The sequence below is a fragment of the Taudactylus pleione genome, unplaced genomic scaffold (assembly GCF_031769625.1).
Source record: "Taudactylus pleione unplaced genomic scaffold, aTauple2 ptg000154l, whole genome shotgun sequence".
In the NCBI taxonomy this organism is placed as follows: Eukaryota; Metazoa; Chordata; class Amphibia; order Anura; family Myobatrachidae; genus Taudactylus; species Taudactylus pleione.
This window is the reverse complement of record NW_028284556.1, coordinates 30,403,065-30,424,765: the sequence shown is the minus strand read 5'-3', so window position 1 is coordinate 30,424,765 and position 21,701 is coordinate 30,403,065. Positions and strand designations below refer to the sequence as shown.

At 32.6% G+C, this 21,701-nt stretch overlaps 20 non-coding genes across 20 annotated transcripts; all 20 read left to right on the top strand.

Annotated features, from left to right (window-relative positions):
• The first annotated feature begins 633 nt into the window (after nt 1–633).
• TRNAL-UAA (transfer RNA leucine (anticodon UAA)) lies at nt 634–716 on the top strand. Its single transcript has one exon. It is a non-coding gene; the product is annotated as a tRNA-Leu (tRNA).
• Nucleotides 717–1,537: 821 nt separating this feature from the next.
• On the top strand, nt 1,538–1,620 carry TRNAL-UAA (transfer RNA leucine (anticodon UAA)). The gene has a single exon. It is a non-coding gene; the product is annotated as a tRNA-Leu (tRNA).
• An 831-nt stretch (nt 1,621–2,451) lies between these two features.
• On the top strand, nt 2,452–2,534 carry TRNAL-UAA (transfer RNA leucine (anticodon UAA)). The gene has a single exon. It is a non-coding gene; the product is annotated as a tRNA-Leu (tRNA).
• An 831-nt stretch (nt 2,535–3,365) lies between these two features.
• Nucleotides 3,366–3,448, top strand: TRNAL-UAA (transfer RNA leucine (anticodon UAA)). Its single transcript has one exon. It is a non-coding gene; the product is annotated as a tRNA-Leu (tRNA).
• Nucleotides 3,449–4,271: 823 nt separating this feature from the next.
• TRNAL-UAA (transfer RNA leucine (anticodon UAA)) lies at nt 4,272–4,354 on the top strand. Its single transcript has one exon. It is a non-coding gene; the product is annotated as a tRNA-Leu (tRNA).
• An 823-nt stretch (nt 4,355–5,177) lies between these two features.
• On the top strand, nt 5,178–5,260 carry TRNAL-UAA (transfer RNA leucine (anticodon UAA)). The gene has a single exon. It is a non-coding gene; the product is annotated as a tRNA-Leu (tRNA).
• An 831-nt stretch (nt 5,261–6,091) lies between these two features.
• On the top strand, nt 6,092–6,174 carry TRNAL-UAA (transfer RNA leucine (anticodon UAA)). Its single transcript has one exon. It is a non-coding gene; the product is annotated as a tRNA-Leu (tRNA).
• An 823-nt stretch (nt 6,175–6,997) lies between these two features.
• TRNAL-UAA (transfer RNA leucine (anticodon UAA)) lies at nt 6,998–7,080 on the top strand. The gene has a single exon. It is a non-coding gene; the product is annotated as a tRNA-Leu (tRNA).
• An 831-nt stretch (nt 7,081–7,911) lies between these two features.
• Nucleotides 7,912–7,994, top strand: TRNAL-UAA (transfer RNA leucine (anticodon UAA)). The gene has a single exon. It is a non-coding gene; the product is annotated as a tRNA-Leu (tRNA).
• A 1,610-nt stretch (nt 7,995–9,604) lies between these two features.
• TRNAL-UAA (transfer RNA leucine (anticodon UAA)) lies at nt 9,605–9,687 on the top strand. The gene has a single exon. It is a non-coding gene; the product is annotated as a tRNA-Leu (tRNA).
• An 831-nt stretch (nt 9,688–10,518) lies between these two features.
• Nucleotides 10,519–10,601, top strand: TRNAL-UAA (transfer RNA leucine (anticodon UAA)). Its single transcript has one exon. It is a non-coding gene; the product is annotated as a tRNA-Leu (tRNA).
• An 823-nt stretch (nt 10,602–11,424) lies between these two features.
• Nucleotides 11,425–11,507, top strand: TRNAL-UAA (transfer RNA leucine (anticodon UAA)). The gene has a single exon. It is a non-coding gene; the product is annotated as a tRNA-Leu (tRNA).
• An 830-nt stretch (nt 11,508–12,337) lies between these two features.
• On the top strand, nt 12,338–12,420 carry TRNAL-UAA (transfer RNA leucine (anticodon UAA)). The gene has a single exon. It is a non-coding gene; the product is annotated as a tRNA-Leu (tRNA).
• Nucleotides 12,421–13,891: 1,471 nt separating this feature from the next.
• On the top strand, nt 13,892–13,974 carry TRNAL-UAA (transfer RNA leucine (anticodon UAA)). Its single transcript has one exon. It is a non-coding gene; the product is annotated as a tRNA-Leu (tRNA).
• An 825-nt stretch (nt 13,975–14,799) lies between these two features.
• On the top strand, nt 14,800–14,882 carry TRNAL-UAA (transfer RNA leucine (anticodon UAA)). Its single transcript has one exon. It is a non-coding gene; the product is annotated as a tRNA-Leu (tRNA).
• Nucleotides 14,883–16,619: 1,737 nt separating this feature from the next.
• On the top strand, nt 16,620–16,702 carry TRNAL-UAA (transfer RNA leucine (anticodon UAA)). The gene has a single exon. It is a non-coding gene; the product is annotated as a tRNA-Leu (tRNA).
• Nucleotides 16,703–18,312: 1,610 nt separating this feature from the next.
• On the top strand, nt 18,313–18,395 carry TRNAL-UAA (transfer RNA leucine (anticodon UAA)). The gene has a single exon. It is a non-coding gene; the product is annotated as a tRNA-Leu (tRNA).
• An 831-nt stretch (nt 18,396–19,226) lies between these two features.
• Nucleotides 19,227–19,309, top strand: TRNAL-UAA (transfer RNA leucine (anticodon UAA)). The gene has a single exon. It is a non-coding gene; the product is annotated as a tRNA-Leu (tRNA).
• An 823-nt stretch (nt 19,310–20,132) lies between these two features.
• On the top strand, nt 20,133–20,215 carry TRNAL-UAA (transfer RNA leucine (anticodon UAA)). The gene has a single exon. It is a non-coding gene; the product is annotated as a tRNA-Leu (tRNA).
• An 830-nt stretch (nt 20,216–21,045) lies between these two features.
• On the top strand, nt 21,046–21,128 carry TRNAL-UAA (transfer RNA leucine (anticodon UAA)). The gene has a single exon. It is a non-coding gene; the product is annotated as a tRNA-Leu (tRNA).
• The last annotated feature ends 573 nt before the right edge of the window (nt 21,129–21,701 follow it).

Sequence of the window (21,701 nt, the reverse complement as noted above, 5' to 3'; positions counted from 1 at the left end):
TTTAAAATTGACAATGCACATAGAAAAAAATATGAACATTTCAATATTGCATACCATGATAAACGCTTTGGCTACTGCACCAGGATGGCCGAGTGGTTAAGGTGTTGGGCTTATAATCCAATGGATTTATATCTGCATGGATTCAAACCCCCCTTCTGGTGTGGTTTTTAATTTCAGCTTCCAAAAAATGAACAATAAAGAATGTTATCAATTAGGGAAATTTAAAATTGACAGCCGTATATCTTTCAACAAAAATATGGTCGTGTGAAATTACAGAGAAAATAACTATTTCTATTATAAAATCAAGAGCAATCATTATAGCTGTACACTTTAAAAAATGGTGAATACAAACAATTTCAGTACTTTAAAAATTGACAATCCACATAGAAAAAAACATGAACATTCCATCAGTACTTGTCATGAAAAAGACTTGAACTACTGCAGCAGGAAGGTCATACCAAACATACTTTCAGAGATAAGAAGAAATATAGGTATTCTAATATACAAAAATCAGAGCTATGTAGTTATTTAGACTCAAAGCTGTATAATGATTAAAGACAAGTTAACAGAGCATGATGAAAAAAAGATGAACATTTCAATAGTGTTTATCTTGATAAACTCCTTGGCTACTGCACCAGGATGGCCGAGTGGTTAAGGCGTTGGACTTAAGATCCAATGGATTTATATCTGCGTGGGTTCGAACCCCACTCCTGGTATGGTTTTTAATTTCAGCTTCCAAGATATGTACAATAAAGAATGTCATCAATTAGGGAAAAATAACTGACAGCAATACATCCTCGATAAAAACATGGAAAGGACAGAAAAAGCAGCTGTTTCCATTAAAAAATCAAGAGCAATCGTTATAGTTGTACACATTAAAAATGTTTGATACCTACAATTTCAGTAATTTAAAATTGACAATGCACATAGAAAAAAATATGAACATTTCAATATTGCATACCATGATAAACGCTTTGGCTACTGCACCAGGATGGCCGAGTGGTTAAGGTGTTGGGCTTATAATCCAATGGATTTATATCTGCATGGATTCAAACCCCCCTTCTGGTGTGGTTTTTAATTTCAGCTTCCAAAAAATGTACAATAAAGAATATCAATTAGGGAAATTTAAAATTGACAGCCGTATATCTTTCAACAAAAACATGGTCAAGTGAAATAACAGAGAAAGTAACTATTTCTATTATAAAATCAAGAGCAATCGTTATAGCTGTACACTTTAAAAAATGGTGAATATAATCAATTTCAGTAATTTAAAAATTGACAATCCACATAGAAAAAAACATGAACATTCCATCAGTACTTGTCATGAAAAACACTTTAACTACTGCAGCAGGAAGGTCATACCAAACATACTTTCAGAGATAAGAAGAAATATAGGTATTCTAATATACAAAAATCAGAGCTATGTAGTTATTTAGACTCAAAGCTGTATAATGATTAAAGACAAGTTAACAGAGCATGATGAAAAAAAGATGAACATTTCAATAGTGCTTATCTTGAAAAACTCCTTGGCTACCGCACCAGGATGGCCGAGTGGTTAAGGCGTTGGACTTAAGATCCAATGGATTTATATCTGCGTGGGTTCGAACCCAACTCCTGGTATGGTTTTTAATTTCAGCTTCCAAGATATGTACAATAAAGAATGTCATCAATTAGGGAAAAATAACTGACAGCAATACATCCTCGATAAAAACATGGTTATGTGAAAGGACAGAAAAAGCAGCTATTTCCATTAAAAACTCAAGAGCAATCATTATAGTTGTACACATTAAAAATGTTTAATACCTACAATTTTAGTAATTTAAAATTGACAATGCACATAGAAAAAAATATGAACATTTCAATAGTGCATACCATGATAAACTCCATGGCTACTGCACCAGGATGGCCGAGTGGTTAAGGTGTTGGGCTTATAATCCAATGGATTTATATCTGCATGGATTCAAACCCCCCTTCTGGTGTGGTTTTTAATTTCAGCTTCCAAAAAATGTACAATAAAGAATGTTATCAATTAGGGAAATTTAAAATTGACAGCCGTATATCTTTCAACAAAAACATGGTCGTGTGAAATAACAGAGAAAGTAACTATTTCTATTATAAAATCAAGAGCAATCGTTATAGCTGTACACTTTAAAAAATGGTGAATACAATCAATTTCAGTAATTTAAAAATTGACAATCCACATAGAAAAAAACATGAACATTCCATCAGTACTTGTCATGAAAAACACTTTAACTACTGCAGCAGGAAGGTCATACCAAACATACTTTCAGAGATAAGAAGAAATATAGGTATTCTAATATACAAAAATCAGAGCTATGTAGTTATTTAGACTCAAAGCTGTATAATGATTAAAGACAAGTTAACAGAGCATGATGAAAAAAAGATGAACATTTCAATAGTGCTTATCTTGATAAAGTCCTTGGCTACCGCACCAGGATGGCCGAGTGGTTAAGGCGTTGGACTTAAGATCCAATGGATTTATATCTGCGTGGGTTCGAACCCCACTCCTGGTATGGTTTTTAATTTCAGCTTCCAAGATATGTACAATAAAGAATGTCATCAATTGGGGAAAAATAACTGACAGCAATACATCCTCGATAAAAACATAGTTATGTGAAAGGACAGAAAAAGCAGCTATTTCCATTAAAAAATCAAGAGCAATCGTTATAGTTGTACACATTAAAAATGTTTGATACCTACAATTTCAGTAATTTAAAATTGACAATGCACATAGAAAAAAATATGAACATTTCAATAGTGCATACCATGATAAACGCTTTGGCTACTGCACCAGGATGGCCGAGTGGTTAAGATGTTGGGCTTATAATCCAATGGATTTATATCTGCATGGATTCAAACCCCCCTTCTGGTGTGGTTTTTAATTTCAGCTTCCAAAAAATGTACAATAAAGAATGTTATCAATTAGGGAAATTTAAAATTGACAGCCGTATATCTTTCAACAAAAACATGGTCGTGTGAAATTACAGAGAAAGTAACTATTTCTATTATAAAATCAAGAGCAATCGTTATAGCTGTACAGTTTAAAAAATGGTGAATACAATCAATTTCAGTAATTTAAAAATTGACAATCCACATAGAAAAAAACATGAACATTCCATCAGTACTTGTCATGAAAAACACTTTAACTACTGCAGCAGGAATGTCATACCAAACATACTTTCAGAGATGAGAAGAAATATAGGTATTCTAATATACAAAAATCAGAGCTATGTAGTTATTTAGACTCAAAGCTGTATAATGATTAAAGACAAGTTAACAGAGCATGTTGAAAAAAAGATGAACATTTCAATAGTGCTTATCTTGATAAACTCCTTGGCTACCGCACCAGGATGGCCGAGTGGTTAAGGTGTTGGACTTAAGATCCAATGGATTTATATCCGCGTGGGTTCGAACCTCACTCCTGGTATGGTTTTTAATTTCAGCTTCCAAGATATGTACAATAAAGAATGTCATCAATTAGTGAAAAATAACTGACAGCAATACATCCTCCGTGTTTATGTGAAAGGACAGAAAAAGCAGCTATTTCCATTAAAAAATCAAGAGCAATCGTTATAGTTGTACACATTAAAAATGTTTAATACCTACAATTTTAGTAATTTAAAATTGACAATGCACATAGAAAAAAATATAAACATTTCAATAGTGCATACCATGATAAACTCCATGGCTACTGCACCAGGATGGCCGAGTGGTTAAGGTGTTGGGCTTATAATCCAATGGATTTATATCTGCATGGATTCAAACCCCCCTTCTGGTGTGGTTTTTAATTTCAGCTTCCAAAAAATGTACAATAAAGAATGTTATCAATTAGGGAAATTTAAAATTGACAGCCGTATATCTTTCAACAAAAATATGGTCGTGTGAAATTACAGAGAAAGTAACTATTTCTATTATAAAATCAAGAGCAATCATTATAGCTGTACACTTTAAAAAATGGTGAATACAAACAATTTCAGTAATTTAAAAATTGACAATCCACATAGAAAAAAACATGAACATTCCATCAGTACTTGTCATGAAAAACACTTTAACTACTGCAGGAGGAATGTCATACCAAACATACTTTCAGAGATGAGAAGAAATATAGGTATTCTAATATACAAAAATCAGAGCTATGTAGTTATTTAGACTCAAAGCTGTATAATGATTAAAGACAAGTTAACAGAGCATGTTGAAAAAAAGATGAACATTTCAATAGTGCTTATCTTGATAAACTCCTTGGCTACCGCACCAGGATGGCCGAGTGGTTAAGGTGTTGCACTTAAGATCCAATGGATTTATATCCGCGTGGGTTCGAACCTCACTCCTGGTATGGTTTTTAATTTCAGCTTCCAAGATATGTACAATAAAGAATGTCATCAATTAGTGAAAAATAACTGACAGCAATACATCCTCGGTGTTTATGTGAAAGGACAGAAAAAGCAGCTATTTCCATTAAAAAATCAAGAGCAATCGTTATAGTTGTACACATTAAAAATGTTTAATACCTACAATTTCAGTAATTTAAAATTGACAATGCACATAGAAAAAAATATGAACATTTCAATAGTGCATATCATGATAAACGCTTTGGCTACTTGCCTAGGATGGCCGAGTGGTTAAGGTTTTGGGCTTATAATCCAATGGATTTATATCTGCATGGATTCAAACCCCCCTTCTGGTGTGGTTTTTAATTTCAGCTTCCAAAAAATGTACAATAAAGAATGTTATCAATTAGGGAAATTTAAAATTGACAGCCGTATATCTTTCAACAAAAACATGGTCGTGTGAAATAACAGAGAAAGTAACTATTTCTATTATAAAATCAAGAGCAATCGTTATAGCTGTACACTTTAAAAAATGGTGAATACAATCAATTTCAGTAATTTAAAAATTGACAATCCACATAGAAAAAAACATGAACATTCCATCAGTACTTGTCATGAAAAACACTTTAACTACTGCAGCAGGAAGGTCATACCAAACATACTTTCAGAGATAAGAAGAAATATAGGTATTCTAATATACAAAAATCAGAGCTATGAGGTTATTTAGACTCAAAGCTGTATAATGATTAAAGACAAGTTAACAGAGCATGATGAAAAAAAGATGAACATTTCAATAGTGCTTATCTTGATAAAATCCTTGGCTACCGCACCAGGATGGCCGAGTGGTTAAGGCGTTGGACTTAAGATCCAATGGATTTATATCTGCGTGGGTTCGAACCCCACTCCTGGTATGGTTTTTAATTTCAGCTTCCAAGATATGTACAATAAAGAATGTCATCAATTGGGGAAAAATAACTGACAGCAATACATCCTCGATAAAAACATAGTTATGTGAAAGGACAGAAAAAGCAGCTATTTCCATTAAAAAATCAAGAGCAATCGTTATAGTTGTACACATTAAAAATGTTTGATACCTACAATTTCAGTAATTTAAAATTGACAATGCACATAGAAAAAAATATGAACATTTCAATAGTGCATACCATGATAAACGCTTTGGCTACTGCACCAGGATGGCCGAGTGGTTAAGATGTTGGGCTTATAATCCAATGGATTTATATCTGCATGGATTCAAACCCCCCTTCTGGTGTGGTTTTTAATTTCAGCTTCCAAAAAATGTACAATAAAGAATGTTATCAATTAGGGAAATTTAAAATTGACAGCCGTATATCTTTCAACAAAAACATGGTCGTGTGAAATTACAGAGAAAGTAACTATTTCTATTATAAAATCAAGAGCAATCGTTATAGCTGTACAGTTTAAAAAATGGTGAATACAATCAATTTCAGTAATTTAAAAATTGACAATCCACATAGAAAAAAACATGAACATTCCATCAGTACTTGTCATGAAAAACACTTTAACTACTGCAGCAGGAATGTCATACCAAACATACTTTCAGAGATGAGAAGAAATATAGGTATTCTAATATACAAAAATCAGAGCTATGTAGTTATTTAGACTCAAAGCTGTATAATGATTAAAGACAAGTTAACAGAGCATGTTGAAAAAAAGATGAAGATTTCAATAGTGCTTATCTTGATAAACTCCTTGGCTACCGCACCAGGATGGCCGAGTGGTTAAGGTGTTGGACTTAAGATCCAATGGATTTATATCCGCGTGGGTTCGAACCTCACTCCTGGTATGGTTTTTAATTTCAGCTTCCAAGATATGTACAATAAAGAATGTCATCAATTAGTGAAAAATAACTGACAGCAATACATCCTCGGTGTTTATGTGAAAGGACAGAAAAAGCAGCTATTTCCATTAAAAAATCAAGAGCAATCGTTATAGTTGTACACATTAAAAATGTTTAATACCTACAATTTCAGTAATTTAAAATTGACAATGCACATAGAAAAAAATATGAACATTTCAATAGTGCATATCATGATAAACGCTTTGGCTACTGGCCTAGGATGGCCGAGTGGTTAAGGTTTTGGGCTTATAATCCAATGGATTTATATCTGCATGGATTCAAACCCCCCTTCTGGTGTGGTTTTTAATTTCAGCTTCCAAAAAATGTACAATAAAGAATGTTATCAATTAGGGAAATTTAAAATTGACAGCCGTATATCTTTCAACAAAAACATGGTCGTGTGAAATAACAGAGAAAGTAACTATTTCTATTATAAAATCAAGAGCAATCGTTATAGCTGTACACTTTAAAAAATGGTGAATACAATCAATTTCAGTAATTTAAAAATTGACAATCCACATAGAAAAAAACATGAACATTCCATCAGTACTTGTCATGAAAAACACTTTAACTACTGCAGCAGGAAGGTCATACCAAACATACTTTCAGAGATAAGAAGAAATATAGGTATTCTAATATACAAAAATCAGAGCTATGTAGTTATTTAGACTCAAAGCTGTATAATGATTAAAGACAAGTTAACAGAGCATGATGAAAAAAAGATGAACATTTCAATAGTGCTTATCTTGATAAAATCCTTGGCTACCGCACCAGGATGGCCGAGTGGTTAAGGCGTTAGACTTAAGATCCAATGGATTTATATCTGCGTGGGTTCGAACCCCACTCCTGGTATGGTTTTTAATTTCAGCTTCCAAGATATGTACAATAAAGAATGTCATCAATTGGGGAAAAATAACTGACAGCAATACATCCTCGATAAAAACATAGTTATGTGAAAGGACAGAAAAAGCAGCTATTTCCATTAAAAAATCAAGAGCAATCGTTATAGTTGTACACATTAAAAATGTTTGATACCTACAATTTCAGTAATTTAAAATTGACAATGCACATAGAAAAAAATATGAACATTTCAATAGTGCATACCATGATAAACGCTTTGGCTACTGCACCAGGATGGCCGAGTGGTTAAGATGTTGGGCTTATAATCCAATGGATTTATATCTGCATGGATTCAAACCCCCCTTCTGGTGTGGTTTTTAATTTCAGCTTCCAAAAAATGTACAATAAAGAATGTTATCAATTAGGGAAATTTAAAATTGACAGCCGTATATCTTTCAACAAAAACATGGTCGTGTGAAATTACAGAGAAAGTAACTATTTCTATTATAAAATCAAGAGCAATCGTTATAGCTGTACAGTTTAAAAAATGGTGAATACAATCAATTTCAGTAATTTAAAAATTGACAATCCACATAGAAAAAAACATGAACATTCCATCAGTACTTGTCATGAAAAACACTTTAACTACTGCAGCAGGAATGTCATACCAAACATACTTTCAGAGATGAGAAGAAATATAGGTATTCTAATATACAAAAATCAGAGCTATGTAGTTATTTAGACTCAAAGCTGTATAATGATTAAAGACAAGTTAACAGAGCATGTTGAAAAAAAGATGAACATTTCAATAGTGCTTATCTTGATAAACTCCTTGGCTACCGCACCAGGATGGCAGAGTGGTTAAGGTGTTGGACTTAAGATCCAATGGATTTATATCCGCGTGGGTTCGAACCTCACTCCTGGTATGGTTTTTAATTTCAGCTTCCAAGATATGTACAATAAAGAATGTCATCAATTAGTGAAAAATAACTGACAGCAATACATCCTCCGTGTTTATGTGAAAGGACAGAAAAAGCAGCTATTTCCATTAAAAAATCAAGAGCAATCGTTATAGTTGTACACATTAAAAATGTTTAATACCTACAATTTCAGTAATTTAAAATTGACAATGCACATAGAAAAAAATATGAACATTTCAATAGTGCATATCATGATAAACGCTTTGGCTACTTGCCTAGGATGGCCGAGTGGTTAAGGTTTTGGGCTTATAATCCAATGGATTTATATCTGCATGGATTCAAACCCCCCTTCTGGTGTGGTTTTTAATTTCAGCTTCCAAAAAATGTACAATAAAGAATGTTATCAATTAGGGAAATTTAAAATTGACAGCCGTATATCTTTCAACAAAAACATGGTCGTGTGAAATAACAGAGAAAGTAACTATTTCTATTATAAAATCAAGAGCAATCGTTATAGCTGTACACTTTAAAAAATGGTGAATACAATAAATTTCAGTAATTTAAAAATTGACAATCCACATAGAAAAAAACATGAACATTCCATCAGTACTTGTCATGAAAAACACTTTAACTACTGCAGCAGGAAGGTCATACCAAACATACTTTCAGAGATAAGAAGAAATATAGGTATTCTAATATACAAAAATCAGAGCTATGTAGTTATTTAGACTCAAAGCTGTATAATGATTAAAGACAAGTTAACAGAGCATGATGAAAAAAAGATGAACATTTCAATAGTGCTTATCTTGATAAACTCCTTGGCTACCGCACCAGGATGGCCGAGTGGTTAAGGCGTTGGACTTAAGATCCAATGGATTTATATCCAGAAAAAGGACAGAAAAAGCAGCTATTTCCATTAAAAAATCAAGAGCAATTGTTATAGTTGTACACATTAAAAATGTTTAATACCTACAATTTCAGTAATTTAAAATTGACAATGCACATAGAAAAAAATATGAACATTTCAATAGTGCATACCATGATAAACGCTTTGGCTACTGCACCAGGATGGCCGAGTGGTTAAGGTGTTGGGCTTATAATCCAATGGATTTATATCTGCATGGATTCAAACCCCCCTTCTGGTGTGGTTTTTAATTTCAGCTTCCAAAAAATGTACAATAAAGAATGTTATCAATTAGGGAAATTTAAAATTGACAGCCGTATATCTTTCAACAAAAACATGGTTGTGTGAAATTACAGAGAAAGTAACTATTTCTATTATAAAATCAAGAGCAATCATTATAGCTGTACAGTTTAAAACTGGTGAATACAATCAATTTCAGTAATTTAAAAATTGACAATCCACATAGATAAAAACATGAACATTCCATCAGTACTTGTCATGAAAAACACTTTAACTACTGCAGCAGGAAGGTCATACCAAACATACTTTCAGAGATAAGAAGAAATATAGGTATTCTAATATACAAAAATCAGAGCTATGTAGTTATTTAGACTCAAAGCTGTATAATGATTAAAGACAAGTTAACAGAGCATGATGAAAAAAAGATGAACATTTCAATAGTGTTTATCTTGATAAACTCCTTGGCTACCGCACCAGGATGGCCGAGTGGTTAAGGCGTTGGACTTAAGATCCAATGGATTTATATCTGCGTGGGTTCAAACCCCACTCCTGGTATGGTTTTTAATTTCAGCTTCCAAGATATGTACAATAAAGAATGTCATCAATTAGGGAAAAATAACTGACAGCAATACATCCTCGATAAAAACATGGTTATGTGAAAGGACAGAAAAAGCAGCTATTTCCATTAAAAAATCAAGAGCAATCGTTATAGTTGTACACATTAAAAATGTTTGATACCTACAATTTCAGTAATTTAAAATTGACAATGCACATAGAAAAAAATATGAACATTTCAATAGTGCATACCATGATAAACGCTTTGGCTACTGCACCAGGATGGCCGAGTGGTTAAGGTGTTGGGTTTATAATCCAATGGATTTATATCTGCATGGATTCAAACCCCCCTTCTGGTGTGGTTTTTAATTTCAGCTTCCAAAAAATGTACAATAAAGAATGTTATCAATTAGGGAAATTTAAAATTGACAGCCGTATATCTTTCAACAAAAACATGGTCGTGTGAAATTACAGAGAAAGTAACTATTTCTATTATAAAATCAAGAGCAATCGTTATAGCTGTACAGTTTAAAAAATGGTGAATACAATCAATTTCAGTAATTTAAAAATTGACAATCCACATAGAAAAAAACATGAACATTCCATCAGTACTTGTCATGAAAAACACTTTAACTACTGCAGCAGGAATGTCATACCAAACATACTTTCAGAGATGAGAAGAAATATAGGTATTCTAATATACAAAAATCAGAGCTATGTAGTTATTTAGACTCAAAGCTGTATAATGATTAAAGACAAGTTAACAGAGCATGTTGAAAAAAAGATGAACATTTCAATAGTGCTTATCTTGATAAACTCATTGGCTACCGCACCAGGACGGCCGAGTGGTTAAGGTGTTGGACTTAAGATCCAATGGATTTATATCCGCGTGGGTTCGAACCTCACTCCTGGTATGGTTTTTAATTTCAGCTTCCAAGATATGTACAATAAAGAATGTCATCAATTAGTGAAAAATAACTGACAGCAATACATCCTCGGTGTTTATGTGAAAGGACAGAAAAAGCAGCTATTTCCATTAAAAAATCAAGAGCAATCGTTATAGTTGTACACATTAAAAATGTTTAATACCTACAATTTCAGTAATTTAAAATTGACAATGCACATAGAAAAAAATATGAACATTTCAATAGTGCATATCATGATAAACGCTTTGGCTACTTGCCTAGGATGGCCGAGTGGTTAAGGTTTTGGGCTTATAATCCAATGGATTTATATCTGCATGGATTCAAACCCCCCTTCTGGTGTGGTTTTTAATTTCAGCTTCCAAAAAATGTACAATAAAGAATGTTATCAATTAGGGAAATTTAAAATTGACAGCCGTATATCTTTCAACAAAAACATGGTCGTGTGAAATAACAGAGAAAGTAACTATTTCTATTATAAAATCAAGAGCAATCGTTATAGCTGTACACTTTAAAAAATGGTGAATACAATCAATTTCAGTAATTTAAAAATTGACAATCCACATAGAAAAAAACATGAACATTCCATCAGTACTTGTCATGAAAAACACTTTAACTACTGCAGCAGGAAGGTCATACCAAACATACTTTCAGAGATAAGAAGAAATATAGGTATTCTAATATACAAAAATCAGAGCTATGTAGTTATTTAGACTCAAAGCTGTATAATGATTAAAGACAAGTTAACAGAGCATGATGAAAAAAAGATGAACATTTCAATAGTGCTTATCTTGATAATCTCCTTGGCTACCGCACCAGGATGGCCGAGTGGTTAAGGCGTTGAACTTAAGATCCAATGGATTTATATCCGCGTGGGTTCGAACCCCACTCCTGGTATGGTTTTTAATTTCAGCTTCCAAGATATGTACAATAAAGAATGTCATCAATTAGGGAAAAATAACTGACAGCAATACATCCTCGAAAAAAACATGGTTATGTGAAAGGACAGAAAAGCAGCTATTTCCATTAAAAAATCAAGAGCAATCGTTATAGTTGTACACATTAAAAATGTTTAATACCTACAATTTCAGTAATTTAAAATTGACAATGCACATAGAAAAAAATATGAACATTTCAATAGTGCATACCATGATAAACGCTTTGGCTACTGCACCAGGATGGCCGAGTGGTTAAGGTGTTGGGCTTATAATCCAATGGATTTATATCTGCATGGATTCAAACCCCCCTTCTGGTGTGGTTTTTAATTTCAGCTTCCAAAAAATTTACAATAAAGAATGTTATCAATTAGGGAAATTTAAAATTGACAGCCGTATATCTTTCAACAAAAACATGGTCATGTGAAATAACAGAGAAAGTAACTATTTCTATTATAAAATCAAGAGCAATCGTTATAGCTGTACACTTTAAAAAATGGTGAATACACTCAATTTCAGTAATTTAAAAATTGACAATCCACATAGAAAAAAACATGAACATTCCATCAGTACTTGTCATGAAAAACACTTTAACTACTGCAGCAGGAAGGTCTTACCAAACATACTTTCAGAGATGAGAAGAAATATAGGTATTCTAATATACAAAAATCAGAGCTATGTAGTTATTTAGACTCAAAGCTGTATAATGATTAAAGACAAGTTAACAGAGCATATTGAAAAAAAGATGAACATTTCAATAGTGCTTATTTTGATAAACTCCTTGGCTAACGCACCAGGATGGCCGAGTGGTGAAGGAGTTGGACTTAAGATCCCATGGATTTATATCTGCGTGGGTTCGAACCCCTCTCCTGGTATGGTTCTTAATTTCAGTTTCCAAGATATGTACAATAAAGAATGTCATCAATTAGGGAAAAATAACTGACAGCAATACATCCTCGATAAAAACATGGTTATGTGAAAGGACAGAAAAAGCAGCTATTTCCATTAAAAAATCAAGAGCAATCGTAATACCTACAATTTCAGTAATTTAAAATTGACAATGCACATAGAAAAAAATATGAACATTTCAATAGTGCATATCATGATAAACGCTTTGGCTACTGCACCAGGATGGCCGAGTGGTTAAGGTGTTGGGCTTATTATCCAATGGATTTATATCTGCATGGATTCAAACCCCACTTCTGGTGTGCTTTTTAATTTCAGCTTCCAAAAAATGTACAATAAAGAATGTTATCAATTAGGGAAATTTAAAATTGACTGCATCTTTCAACAAAAACATGGTCGTGTGAAATTACAGAGAAAGTAACTATTTCTATTATAAAATCAAGAGCAATCATTATAGCTGTACACTTTAAAAAATGGTGAATACTAACAATTTCAGTACTTTAAAACTTGACAATCCACATAGAAAAAAACATGAACATTCCATCAGTACTTGTCATGAAAAACATTTTAACTTCTGCAGCAGGAAGGTCATACCAAACATACATTTCAGAGATGAGAAGAAATATAGGTATTCTAATATACAAAAATCAGAGCTATATAGTTATTTAGACTCAAAGCTGTATAATGATTAAAGACAAGTTAGCAGTGCATTTTGAAAAAAGATGAACATTTCAATAGTACAGAAAAAGCAGCTATTTCCATCATAAAATCAAGAGCAATCGTTATAGTTGTACACAATAAAAATGTTTAATACCTACAATTTCAGTAATTTAAAATTGACAATGCACATAGAAAAAAATATGAACATTTCAATAGTGCATATCATGATAAACGCTTTGGCTACTACACCAGGATGGCCGAGTGGTTAAGGTGTTGGGCTTATAATCCAATGGATTTATATTCTGGTGTGGTTTTTAATTTCAGCTTCCAAAAAATGTACAATAAAGAATGTTATCAATTAGGGAAATTTAAAATTGACAGCCGTATATCTTTCAACAAAAACATGGTTGTGTGAAATTACAGAGAAAGTAACTATTTCTATTATAAAATCAAGAGCAATCGTTATAGCTGTACAGTTTAAAAAATGGTGAATACAATCAATTACAGTAATTTAAAAATTGACAATCCACATAGAAAAAAACATGAACATTCCATCAGTACTTGTCATGAAAAACACTTTAACTACTGCAGCAGGAAGGTCATACCAAACATACTTTCAGAGATAAGAAGAAATATAGGTATTCTAATATACAAAAATCAGAGCTATGTAGTTATTTAGACTCAAAGCTGTATAATGATTAAAGACAAGTTAACAGAGCATGATGAAAAAAAAAGGTACATTTCAATAGTGCTTATCTTGATAATCTCCTTGGCTACGGCACCAGGATGGCCAAGTGGTTAAGGCGTTGGACTTAAGATCCAATGGATTTATATCTGCGTGGGTTCGAACCCCTCTCCTGGTATGGTTTTTAATTTCAGCTTCCAAGATAAGTACAATAAAGAATGTCATCAATTAGGGAAAAATAACTGACAGCAATACATCCTCGATAAAAACATGGTTATGTGAAAGGACAGAAAAAGCAGCTATTTCCATTAAAAAATCAAGAGCAATCGTTATAGTTGTACACATTAAAAATGTTTAATACCTACAATTTCAGTATTTTAAAATTGACAATGCACATAGAAAAAAAGATGAACATTTCAATAGTGCATACCATGATAAACGCTTTGGCTACTGCACCAGGATGGCCGAGTGGTTAAATTGTTGGGCTTATAATCCAATGGATTTATATCTGCATGGATTCAAACCCCCCTTCTGGTGTGGTTTTTAATTTCAGCTTCCAAAAATGTACAATAAAGAATGTTATCAATTAGGGAAATTTAAAATTGACTGCATCTTTCAACAAAAACATGGTCGTGTGAAATAACAGAGAAAGTAACTATTTCTATTATAAAATCAAGAGCAATCGTTATAGCTGTACACTTTAAAAAATGGTGAATACAATCAATTTCAGTAATTTAAAAATTGACAATCCACATAGAAAAAAACATGAACATTCCATCAGTACTTGTCATGAAAAACACTTTAACTACTGCAGCAGGAAGGTCATACCAAACATACTTTCAGAGATGAGAAGAAATATAGGTATTCTAATATACAAAAATCAGAGCTATGTAGTTATTTAGACTCAAAGCTGTATAATGATTAAACACAAGTTAACAGAGCATATTGAAAAAAAGATGAACATTTCAATAGTGCTTATTTTGATAAACTCCTTGGCTAATGCACCAGGATGGCCGAGTGGTTAAGGAGTTGGACTTAAGATCCCATGGATTTATATCTGCGTGGGTTCGAACCCCTCTCCTGGTATGGTTTTTAATTTCAGTTTCCAAGATATGTACAATAAAGAATGTCATCAATTAGGGAAAAATAACTGACAGCAATACATCCTCGATAAAAACATGGTTATGTGAAAGGACAGAAAAAGCAGCTATTTCCATTAAAAAATCAAGAGCAATCGTTATAGTTGTACACATTAAAAATGTTTAATACCTACAATTTCAGTAATTTAAAATTGACAATGCACATAGAAAAAAATATGAACATTTCAATAGTGCATATCATGATAAACGCTTTGGCTACTGCACCAGGATGGCCGAGTGGTTAAGGTGTTGGGCTTATTATCCAATGGATTTATATCTGCATGGATTCAAACCCCACTTCTGGTGTGGTTTTTAATTTCAGCTTCCAAAAAATGTACAATAAAAAATGTTATCAATTAGGGAAATTTAAAATTGACTGCATCTTTCAACAAAAACATGGTCGTGTGAAATTACAGAGAAAGTAACTATTTCTATTATAAAATCAAGAGCAATCATTATAGCTGTACACTTTAAAAAATGGTGAATACTAACAATTTCAGTACTTTAAAACTTGACAATCCACATAGAAAAAAACATGAACATTCCATCAGTACTTGTCATGAAAAACATTTTAACTTCTGCAGCAGGAAGGTCATACCAAACATACATTTCAGAGATGAGAAGAAATATAGGTATTCTAATATACAAAAATCAGAGCTATGTAGTTATTTAGACTCAAAGCTGTATAATGATTAAAGACAAGTTAACAGAGCATATTGAAAAAAAGATGAACATTTCAATAGTGCTTATTTTGATAAACTCCTTGGCTAACACACCATGATGGCCAAGTGGTTAAGGAGTTGGACTTAAGATCCCATGGATTTATATCTGCGTGGGTTCGAACACCTCTCCTGGTATGGTTTTTAATTTCAGTTTCCAAGATATGTACAATAAAGAATGTCATCAATTAGGGAAAAATAACTGACAGCAATACATCCTCGATAAAAACATGGTTATGGGAAAGGACAGAAAAAGCAGCTATTTCCATTAAAAAATCAAGAGCAATCGTTATAGTTGTACACAATAAAAATGTTTAATACCTACAATTTCAGAAATTTAAAATTGACAATGCACATAGAAAAAAATATGAACATTTCAATAGTGCATATCATGATAAACGCTTTGGCTACTGCACCAGGATGGCCGAGTGGTTAAGGTGTTGGGCTTATTATCCAATGGATTTATATCTGCATGGATTCAAACCCCCCTTCTGGTGTGGTTTTTAATTTCAGCTTCCAAAAAATGTACAATAAAGAATGTTATCAATTAGGGAAATTTAAAATTGACTGCATCTTTCAACAAAAACATGGTCGTGTGAAATTACAGAGAAAGTAACTATTTCTATTATAAAATCAAGAGCAATCATTATAGCTGTACACTTTAAAAAATGGTGAATACTAACAATTTCAGTACTTTAAAACTTGACAATCCACATAGAAAAAAACATGAACATTCCATCAGAACTTGTCATGAAAAACATTTTAACTTCTGCAGCTGGAAGGTCATACCAAACATACATTTCAGAGATGAGAAGAAATATAGGTATTCTAATATACAAAAATCAGAGCTATGTAGTTATTTAGACTCAAAGCTGTATAATGATTAAAGACAAGTTAACAGAGCATGTTGAAAAAAAGATGAACATTTCAATAGTGCTTATCTTGATAAACTCCTTGGCTACCGCACCAGGATGGCAGAGTGGTTAAGGTGTTGGACTTAAGATCCAATGGATTTATATCCGCGTGGGTTCGAACCTCACTCCTGGTATGGTTTTTAATTTCAGCTTCCAAGATATGTACAATAAAGAATGTCATCAATTAGTGAAAAATAACTGACAGCAATACATCCTCCGTGTTTATGTGAAAGGACAGAAAAAGCAGCTATTTCCATTAAAAAATCAAGAGCAATCGTTATAGTTGTACACATTAAAAATGTTTAATACCTACAATTTCAGTAATTTAAAATTGACAATGCACATAGAAAAAAATATGAACATTTCAATAGTGCATATCATGATAAACGCTTTGGCTACTTGCCTAGGATGGCCGAGTGGTTAAGGTTTTGGGCTTATAATCCAATGGATTTATATCTGCATGGATTCAAACCCCCCTTCTGGTGTGGTTTTTAATTTCAGCTTCCAAAAAATGTACAATAAAGAATGTTATCAATTAGGGAAATTTAAAATTGACAGCCGTATATCTTTCAACAAAAACATGGTCGTGTGAAATAACAGAGAAAGTAACTATTTCTATTATAAAATCAAGAGCAATCGTTATAGCTGTACACTTTAAAAAATGGTGAATACAATAAATTTCAGTAATTTAAAAATTGACAATCCACATAGAAAAAAACATGAACATTCCATCAGTACTTGTCATGAAAAACACTTTAACTACTGCAGCAGGAAGGTCATACCAAACATACTTTCAGAGATAAGAAGAAATATAGGTATTCTAATATACAAAAATCAGAGCTATGTAGTTATTTAGACTCAAAGCTGTATAATGATTAAAGACAAGTTAACAGAGCATGATGAAAAAAAGATGAACATTTCAATAGTGCTTATCTTGATAAACTCCTTGGCTACCGCACCAGGATGGCCGAGTGGTTAAGGCGTTGGACTTAAGATCCAATGGATTTATATCCAGAAAAAGGACAGAAAAAGCAGCTATTTCCATTAAAAAATCAAGAGCAATTGTTATAGTTGTACACATTAAAAATGTTTAATACCTACAATTTCAGTAATTTAAAATTGACAATGCACATAGAAAAAAATATGAACATTTCAATAGTGCATACCATGATAAACGCTTTGGCTACTGCACCAGGATGGCCGAGTGGTTAAGGTGTTGGGCTTATAATCCAATGGATTTATATCTGCATGGATTCAAACCCCCCTTCTGGTGTGGTTTTTAATTTCAGCTTCCAAAAAATGTACAATAAAGAATGTTATCAATTAGGGAAATTTAAAATTGACAGCCGTATATCTTTCAACAAAAACATGGTTGTGTGAAATTACAGAGAAAGTAACTATTTCTATTATAAAATCAAGAGCAATCATTATAGCTGTACAGTTTAAAACTGGTGAATACAATCAATTTCAGTAATTTAAAAATTGACAATCCACATAGATAAAAACATGAACATTCCATCAGTACTTGTCATGAAAAACACTTTAACTACTGCAGCAGGAAGGTCATACCAAACATACTTTCAGAGATAAGAAGAAATATAGGTATTCTAATATACAAAAATCAGAGCTATGTAGTTATTTAGACTCAAAGCTGTATAATGATTAAAGACAAGTTAACAGAGCATGATGAAAAAAAGATGAACATTTCAATAGTGTTTATCTTGATAAACTCCTTGGCTACCGCACCAGGATGGCCGAGTGGTTAAGGCGTTGGACTTAAGATCCAATGGATTTATATCTGCGTGGGTTCAAACCCCACTCCTGGTATGGTTTTTAATTTCAGCTTCCAAGATATGTACAATAAAGAATGTCATCAATTAGGGAAAAATAACTGACAGCAATACATCCTCGATAAAAACATGGTTATGTGAAAGGACAGAAAAAGCAGCTATTTCCATTAAAAAATCAAGAGCAATCGTTATAGTTGTACACATTAAAAATGTTTGATACCTACAATTTCAGTAATTTAAAATTGACAATGCACATAGAAAAAAATATGAACATTTCAATAGTGCATACCATGATAAACGCTTTGGCTACTGCACCAGGATGGCCGAGTGGTTAAGGTGTTGGGTTTATAATCCAATGGATTTATATCTGCATGGATTCAAACCCCCCTTCTGGTGTGGTTTTTAATTTCAGCTTCCAAAAAATGTACAATAAAGAATGTTATCAATTAGGGAAATTTAAAATTGACAGCCGTATATCTTTCAACAAAAACATGGTCGTGTGAAATTACAGAGAAAGTAACTATTTCTATTATAAAATCAAGAGCAATCGTTATAGCTGTACAGTTTAAAAAATGGTGAATACAATCAATTTCAGTAATTTAAAAATTGACAATCCACATAGAAAAAAACATGAACATTCCATCAGTACTTGTCATGAAAAACACTTTAACTACTGCAGCAGGAATGTCATACCAAACATACTTTCAGAGATGAGAAGAAATATAGGTATTCTAATATACAAAAATCAGAGCTATGTAGTTATTTAGACTCAAAGCTGTATAATGATTAAAGACAAGTTAACAGAGCATGTTGAAAAAAAGATGAACATTTCAATAGTGCTTATCTTGATAAACTCATTGGCTACCGCACCAGGACGGCCGAGTGGTTAAGGTGTTGGACTTAAGATCCAATGGATTTATATCCGCGTGGGTTCGAACCTCACTCCTGGTATGGTTTTTAATTTCAGCTTCCAAGATATGTACAATAAAGAATGTCATCAATTAGTGAAAAATAACTGACAGCAATACATCCTCGGTGTTTATGTGAAAGGACAGAAAAAGCAGCTATTTCCATTAAAAAATCAAGAGCAATCGTTATAGTTGTACACATTAAAAATGTTTAATACCTACAATTTCAGTAATTTAAAATTGACAATGCACATAGAAAAAAATATGAACATTTCAATAGTGCATATCATGATAAACGCTTTGGCTACTTGCCTAGGATGGCCGAGTGGTTAAGGTTTTGGGCTTATAATCCAATGGATTTATATCTGCATGGATTCAAACCCCCCTTCTGGTGTGGTTTTTAATTTCAGCTTCCAAAAAATGTACAATAAAGAATGTTATCAATTAGGGAAATTTAAAATTGACAGCCGTATATCTTTCAACAAAAACATGGTCGTGTGAAATAACAGAGAAAGTAACTATTTCTATTATAAAATCAAGAGCAATCGTTATAGCTGTACACTTTAAAAAATGGTGAATACAATCAATTTCAGTAATTTAAAAATTGACAATCCACATAGAAAAAAACATGAACATTCCATCAGTACTTGTCATGAAAAACACTTTAACTACTGCAGCAGGAAGGTCATACCAAACATACTTTCAGAGATAAGAAGAAATATAGGTATTCTAATATACAAAAATCAGAGCTATGTAGTTATTTAGACTCAAAGCTGTATAATGATTAAAGACAAGTTAACAGAGCATGATGAAAAAAAGATGAACATTTCAATAGTGCTTATCTTGATAATCTCCTTGGCTACCGCACCAGGATGGCCGAGTGGTTAAGGCGTTGAACTTAAGATCCAATGGATTTATATCCGCGTGGGTTCGAACCCCACTCCTGGTATGGTTTTTAATTTCAGCTTCCAAGATATGTACAATAAAGAATGTCATCAATTAGGGAAAAATAACTGACAGCAATACATCCTCGAAAAAAACATGGTTATGTGAAAGGACAGAAAAGCAGCTATTTCCATTAAAAAATCAAGAGCAATCGTTATAGTTGTACACATTAAAAATGTTTAATACCTACAATTTCAGTAATTTAAAATTGACAATGCACATAGAAAAAAATATGAACATTTCAATAGTGCATACCATGATAAACGCTTTGGCTACTGCACCAGGATGGCCGAGTGGTTAAGGTGTTGGGCTTATAATCCAATGGATTTATATCTGCATGGATTCAAACCCCCCTTCTGGTGTGGTTTTTAATTTCAGCTTCCAAAAAATTTACAATAAAGAATGTTATCAATTAGGGAAATTTAAAATTGACAGCCGTATATCTTTCAACAAAAACATGGTCATGTGAAATAACAGAGAAAGTAACTATTTCTATTATAAAATCAAGAGCAATCGTTATAGCTGTACACTTTAAAAAATGGTGAATACACTCAATTTCAGTAATTTAAAAATTGACAATCCACATAGAAAAAAACATGAACATTCCATCAGTACTTGTCATGAAAAACACTTTAACTACTGCAGCAGGAAGGTCTTACCAAACATACTTTCAGAGATGAGAAGAAATATAGGTATTCTAATATACAAAAATCAGAGCTATGTAGTTATTTAGACTCAAAGCTGTATAATGATTAAAGACAAGTTAACAGAGCATATTGAAAAAAAGATGAACATTTCAATAGTGCTTATTTTGATAAACTCCTTGGCTAACGCACCAGGATGGCCGAGTGGTGAAGGAGTTGGACTTAAGATCCCATGGATTTATATCTGCGTGGGTTCGAACCCCTCTCCTGGTATGGTTCTTAATTTCAGTTTCCAAGATATGTACAATAAAGAATGTCATCAATTAGGGAAAAATAACTGACAGCAATACATCCTCGATAAAAACATGGTTATGTGAAAGGACAGAAAAAGCAGCTATTTCCATTAAAAAATCAAGAGCAATCGTAATACCTACAATTTCAGTAATTTAAAATTGACAATGCACATAGAAAAAAATATGAACATTTCAATAGTGCATATCATGATAAACGCTTTGGCTACTGCACCAGGATGGCCGAGTGGTTAAGGTGTTGGGCTTATTATCCAATGGATTTATATCTGCATGGATTCAAACCCCACTTCTGGTGTGCTTTTTAATTTCAGCTTCCAAAAAATGTACAATAAAGAATGTTATCAATTAGGGAAATTTAAAATTGACTGCATCTTTCAACAAAAACATGGTCGTGTGAAATTACAGAGAAAGTAACTATTTCTATTATAAAATCAAGAGCAATCATTATAGCTGTACACTTTAAAAAATGGTGAATACTAACAATTTCAGTACTTTAAAACTTGACAATCCACATAGAAAAAAACATGAACATTCC